This window comes from Centrocercus urophasianus, unplaced genomic scaffold (genome assembly GCF_019232065.1).
Source record: "Centrocercus urophasianus isolate 14NV4802_14NV808 unplaced genomic scaffold, USGS_Curo_1.0 seq_11, whole genome shotgun sequence".
NCBI lineage: Eukaryota > Metazoa > Chordata > Aves > Galliformes > Phasianidae > Centrocercus > Centrocercus urophasianus.
Genome location: NW_024884253.1, coordinates 25,019,595 through 25,026,013, shown reverse-complemented (window position 1 = coordinate 25,026,013; position 6,419 = coordinate 25,019,595). Strand labels below are relative to the sequence as shown.

The 6,419-nt window shown below is 37.0% G+C and overlaps 1 long non-coding RNA gene across 1 annotated transcript in view; it reads right to left on the bottom strand.

The window, feature by feature from the left end:
- The window catches only part of LOC122155298, a 64,771-nt gene that overhangs the window by 25,107 nt on the left and 33,245 nt on the right, over positions 1-6,419 (bottom strand). The window lies entirely within an intron of this gene.

Below are 6,419 nucleotides of genomic sequence, written 5' to 3'. Positions count from 1 at the left end.
CTGTTTGGGGTATGAAATCCTTTCATGAGTTTTTAACTCAGCTAGATCAGTTTCTTTTTTTGCACGATTAGAGTTCTACATCTTTTACTATGCTTTTTATTTTTTTTTTCAGTTGAAGCAGTTGATTTATATGTAGCAGCATCAGAATAAATATTAACTTCATCTTGAATAAAAATCTGGTGTATCAATTATATATGCAAAAAAACCCTCCAAAATATTTTGTATTGAGCAGACAAAAACCTATGACCTGATGGGAGCTACAGAGATGTTTGGAGTTGTTTAGCAAAGAGAAAAATTTTCTTAGATGGCATGAACTGTAAAAAATTCTTAGTTTTTGGAAGTCCAATAGGAGATTTCTTTTCATCATTTTAGTCATACAGCTCTATTTAACTTTTTAAGTAGAGAGAGGTTTAAGTATCAAAACTGTCTTTTAAGGTGGTAAATCTTGATTGTGATAGTGATAAACATAAATATAAAATACACTACATTCTAATTTAGAAAAAAAAAAAAAGCCAAGAAAAATAACTTGTTTTCAAGAAGTGTCTATAATTAAGGTTAACCTTACTTTCTGGTCTCTATACTGCTATAATTGGATCTTTAGTCTCACACAGTTTACAATTCTTGACTACCCTTTGCTCCGCCATCATTTTTTTTTGTGCTTTTTTTTTTTTTTTTTTGAAAATTACAGGACTGGTGTACTTATTTTTGCTTATGAATAAAGATCAGTTTCTGTCTAGAAAAATTACATCTGGCTAAACATCTATCATGTGGCTGGGCATGGTGTGCTTTATCTGTGTTGTTGGCCCAGAAATAATTTCTCATCTATCCAGAGGACACGCCCATCATGAGCCAAAGAGAAGGAAATATACTTACAGTTCTATCACTGCTATGAAAGAACTTCACCAAGATGCTACCAGAAGTTAAAAATGAATGAAGATGCATTGTTATTTCTCAAAGCAAACAACAAAGATGGTCTAAATCATCTCAACATACAGAATTTTTCACTACGGTAGTGTTTATGCGAAATGCAATAACAGTACCTAAATTCTTTCCTGTCTTTTTTTTTCCTCTTTTTTTTTCCCCAAGAATTTCAGGAGTTCCTGACTTGTATGAGAACCAATCTGTCCTTAAAAATTACAAATGTTTCAATTGTTTTCAACGGAATTTGCATTTGGGATTCATATCTGGAGATCCAGACAATTGCTAGGAGTAACTGAAATAGTCACAGTATTACCACTGCAGCCAGAAAACTGTCCTCTGCTAGCCCAGATTACACTGGGATGGATATTTACCACGAGGATCTGCAGCATCCTCCACTTTAATAATAAAGTGCAGGTTTGTACATGTAGAGGCAATACAAAATTGGTGTTGTGCAGCTCACCAAAGGGTGAGTCCCAGGAATGTCACTGGAAAGGGAAAGGGATGGTATGGTATGGGTTGACTTCTGGATGAGTGTAAATTTGAGCCTACGAAATGTAAACTCCATCGTCAAGATGATTAAGCAAAGAGGAAGCTTTCCCTGGTAAACGTGCACCTCAGAGGAACAGAAGATAACTCACATATATGCATTGCCTTGGCTGCTGGAAAACACTGCTAATTGGCATTTCTGCAGACTAGAAGTTTGCACGAAATTTTGTCCTGTGTTTTTGTTTGTTTGTTTGTTTAACTGAGCTTTAGTTCAGTTTTTTGTTGTTACTGGTTTTGTTTTTCTTTTCCTTTATAATTATAATCTGCTTAGACTCATGCTTGCTACTACTCCTTAGGCCATGACTACCCCTATTTCCATTAAGGAAACTGCTGTCATTTTCCTTTACAGGTACAAGTGGATATATTTTCAACTGAAACACATTTTGTTCTGAGAGGTATGACAGCTATAACAATACCGATACAGGGTATTCTTACAAGGAAGGAAATAGTCCTGACATTTAGAGATGTCTGATCCTCTGTAGACTGTGGTGGAAATGTGGCTGCCACAGTGATTTCAGAATTTTTCAGATCAGGAAGGTTAAATTGCTACTCAGATCTAAAGCAATGGAGTGAATGTTCACAAATTCTGGTTTTGCTGAAGTCAAATCTGACAAGATGGTGAATGTACTCTGAATGTGTGCTGCTAGACTTGTTCTGGCTTCAGTGCTCACCCATAAGGTCTGTGAATCACAGGCAGTTGTGGAAGCTCGCAGGGCAGAATTTAACTTAAAATAAATGGCTTTGCTGAACCAAAGCCAGAAGTATTAGCTGGAAAACTTCATAAGCACCAGGTTTTCCATCAAACAGATCATGGGGAGAGGACAGCAGTAGCTTCTAACACAAACAACTGACTTTCTTCACACTTTTAGTTATTATTTCTAATGGTACAGAGATGATGCTTCTTAGAGAAAGTCACCTAAGTTTTCACATGTACTTATCTAATAGTGGTAAGAAGCCAAGCAATAGCTTTATCTCCCTATGTCTTCCATTTGCAGAAGTAAATGATAATGTAGTTCAAAAACAGTTTACAGAGGGTGAAACAGGGCAATGAGGAGCAAAAAGCTACCCTTTGGAAAGTCTTGGTTTGTTCCTTGGTTGTGTTTTCAAACATCCTGTAACTCACCCAGTTCATGAGAAGAAGTATAGTAATCCCAGTAGCCTGTAATCCTCCTGATTCAGACACATGTGGTTTTGGTCACAGAAAGAAAATATTTACCTTCTGACTGCCATAGTTCTCTAAAAACAACAGGCAATGTCTCAGAATTTCTGCTACAGATTAGCCTCTATTCTACACAAAAAATTGATCTGAGCTGATGACTTCAGACCCATTCCAGACTACATCTGAGTCCAGACTGACATGCAAAGACGGAGTTTGGGCAATTGTAGTTTTACTTATGAAAATCTAGCATTTGAACATATGCCTTCCCCCTTTATTTACAATTTCCAGGATAAAAGAGAACAACCAAAGCTCTAACCACATCATATGCCAATCATCCTCCAGGGAGTCACGTGCCTCCCCTTGGAGGCCAGAGACTAATTAGCAATTTTGATTTTTGACTACTCCTTTTGGGAACCTATAGTAGTAGGCAGCTCTCTTAGGAAGAAATCAAACAGAACTCTCTGAGTCAGATATGTTGTGTTGTATTCTGAATGGACTTTCAGTGATACAAACTTTAATATATGCCCAGAATCTGATGAACACAGAGCATCATAAATCCCAGGCTTTCCTCTAACAAGTCAGCAGACACTAATCAGTACAATAAATTGATTCTATAACCCTAAGCTTTTCTCAAGAGGAACTTGTCTTCATTTGGTTAAACACATAATTAACCCCTCTTGCAACTGATGTTTAATGGAAAAGGAACATTGCAAGCCTATCAATACAGGAGAGTTATTTAGCTCTAACCTCATTTTATGTTAAAAACCTGCATGAAATATATAAATATGGAAATAATTTTTCTCACCTTGAGACAAAATTATTCTACCAGATTCAGTCAAATTGTAGTTTGTAGAAATCACCAGGGAAAAGGAAAAATGTGAGATTTGGCACCATCCAAAACATAAGACAATACAAAGGGCAGAATCATTTCCACTGGCAGAGGCAGAAGTGGGGAGTTAGTAGAATCGCTGTTCTTGCTGGCCTCCAGGGTTGAAAAACTCACTGACATAATGAGTACATGCAGAAAGGATGACTTTAACAAAGAAATGATCTCCTTATTTCATGTCCTAGATCAGCATGGCTTGCTTTTTATGTAACAGTCCTCTTCCTACCATACTCTGCCTGTGCTGTCCCCATTCCTACTTCACATTTGTGGTATCTAGAATAATAATCATCCTCACCACCATTTCTCTATTTCCTTCCTACTTTTCACTTTTCTTTAATTTACTTCCAACTTTTCTAACTTCTACTCTCATTTTTCAATTCTTCGTGCATATATATCAAACTAAACAGTGTATCAACAGAGGTGTTGATAGTGGTGGCAGAACTTAACTGAATGCTTTCTGGACAGAGGAGAGACACATGGGTTTGTCAGAGGAAGTTCTGCATTGTCCAAACAGCCTGTTATATCTATGCAATGAACAGCCAAACCATTACAACCAGAAAGCAATCATGAAAGCACCAAGAGGTCAACAACTGATTGATGTTTGACTGAAAAATGAAGTATTATAATGAATGTGTTGTCATTGGCTATTATGAAAATTTAGATTCCTACTGGATATCATAAATAGGAATGAATAGATGCTTTAGTCTCAAATTGAACTTCTTGTTCTCTAATTCTCAGAATACATGACAGAACAAATGAAAAACTTTTGAAGTTACATTGGTAAATTCCACAAACATTAAAAAAAAAAAACCAAAAAAAAACCCTCTAAACAGGATTAAAATGGGACTTCAGATCATGAGTGAAATTCATGACCTTCTGAAAAGAATAAGGAGCCACAGTAATCTTGCTTAAAGTCTGAAATAGTTCATTAATACCAGGGTCTAACTGTGCCTGGCTGTTCATTTTATATACACCTACATTGCTCTGAAAGAATTTGCAAACAGTATGACAGAATGGAGGATTACCTGCTCTTGATGTAGTCTATTATTAATGAACTCACAGCAGTTCTGTAGCACATTTCAGGATAGGAAGAGTGAATATCATGTGCAAGTGAAACTGCAGTGTTTTTTGAGTATACAGCATGTAATTATCCGGACTGGAATGTGGCCAATGCACTAAAGCTGACTCTCTTAACACCAGTTTTGCAGCATTCGATATCCAGCATATTTGCAAACAGTTTGCCGCTGTTCATTTTCCAAGGTTCAGCATTAGAAAGGAATATATTCTGTATTATATCCTGAGAGCAGCCCATCCTCCTTCTGATCACAGACCCAGAAACTTCTTTTGTTGCTTAACTCTGATATCTTTAATTTTTTAGGGAATTTATTCTCTCTTAGGGCAGTAGAAGAATGAGAACAATAGCTTCCTTCCCAAATACCTGGATACATGTCAGTGACGTGGTGGAAAATGACTCCCCAGAGTCTTCTCTGAGGTCCAAACAGCACACCACCTTAGAATGACCACAGTCATGCACTTCAGCATGAGGGTCATGCACATCACAAGCACTTCACAAACACACTCTCTGTTGGGTTGTATGGAGTATGAAACAGCTTTGAAATAACCATCATTAGAAAACCTGGCAAATTTGCTTATTTTTAATTATGTGGTAAGCCATTTTCAAAAGCAATGATGTCTCTTTCCTCATTCCTCAGATAATATCAGAGCACTAATAAAGGAAGCTCAACAAGTCACTACTTGGAATAACTGGGAGGGAAAGGTCATTTGGTTCAGGCTTGGGTGGGAGCAGAAGCCAGTTCAGCGATAGTTTGTTTGGGAATTATGAGAAATAAGTAGGAGGTGCAGAGATTTGTTGAGACAAAGGTTGGTACCTGTGAAGATGAGGCTACATGTGCTTGTTGGCAGAACTCATTTTACAGGAACAAAATCTTTTATGAAGCATGGCTTATGAACTCTGCTCCTAGAATCAGATAGGTTCAATGGGATTACATATTGCATCAGCTTTTGGAATTGAAGCCAAACAATGGGTATTTTCATTATTGAAATATTTGTATTGTGAGCTACAGAGCTTTGCATTGTCCCATAATGGCAACGTTTTGTGCTCTGATGATTACACTTCCCAGGAGGAAAGAACTAATTTCACAGTTTTTACTCATATGTGGGAGAGGAGAGTAAGCCCACTCCGGTCTGGGTCTGAGCTAGTGGAAGCAGCACCTAAATAGAAAGGAAAATTTAAAAAAAAAACAACAGAACAGACCTAACTATAGAGAGCAACATGGACCCCACGGGTCTTTCAGGCATGTTTCTACAGGAGGTAGAGCAGTAATACCTCTTGATGTAAACCAATGGCACAAATGACTGCTTATTTTTGCAGTTTGCCTTTTGTTGGCTCTGAAGAACGTCCTGTAATGTCATGTCTGGCATACAAGTAATGTATTTGCTCTTTTTTTCTTCTCTTACAATAGAGCTTGCTCTTCAGAGTAGTAATGTTTTTCCATTAAGAATTTTCTCAGGCATTTCATAAAGCTGTGATTTGGATATTTTTTTCTTCATGCACTGTTGGATTTGTAAAAAAAATTGCTGAGCTCAGTGAAGCACTAAGATAATTTTGTATTTTGTAAATACTGGTCTGGTATTGAGGAGGCTCACTAGAAAGCAACAGAACTCTTGAGGATTAAGTATCCTAGAGCTCAATAATAAGCTGACACTTATTTAACTAACTCCATCTCCGAGCTTTTGAGCTTACTTTATTTGCAGATTTCAGCATTGACTTCAAGGCAATACATTGAACAATAAGGCTTTTAATCAACATTATTTCTACTGTAGAAACTTTAAGGTATTCAAAGTTCGTTGCTCCTACTGCAAATATTTTTTCTATTGCCTCCTTTC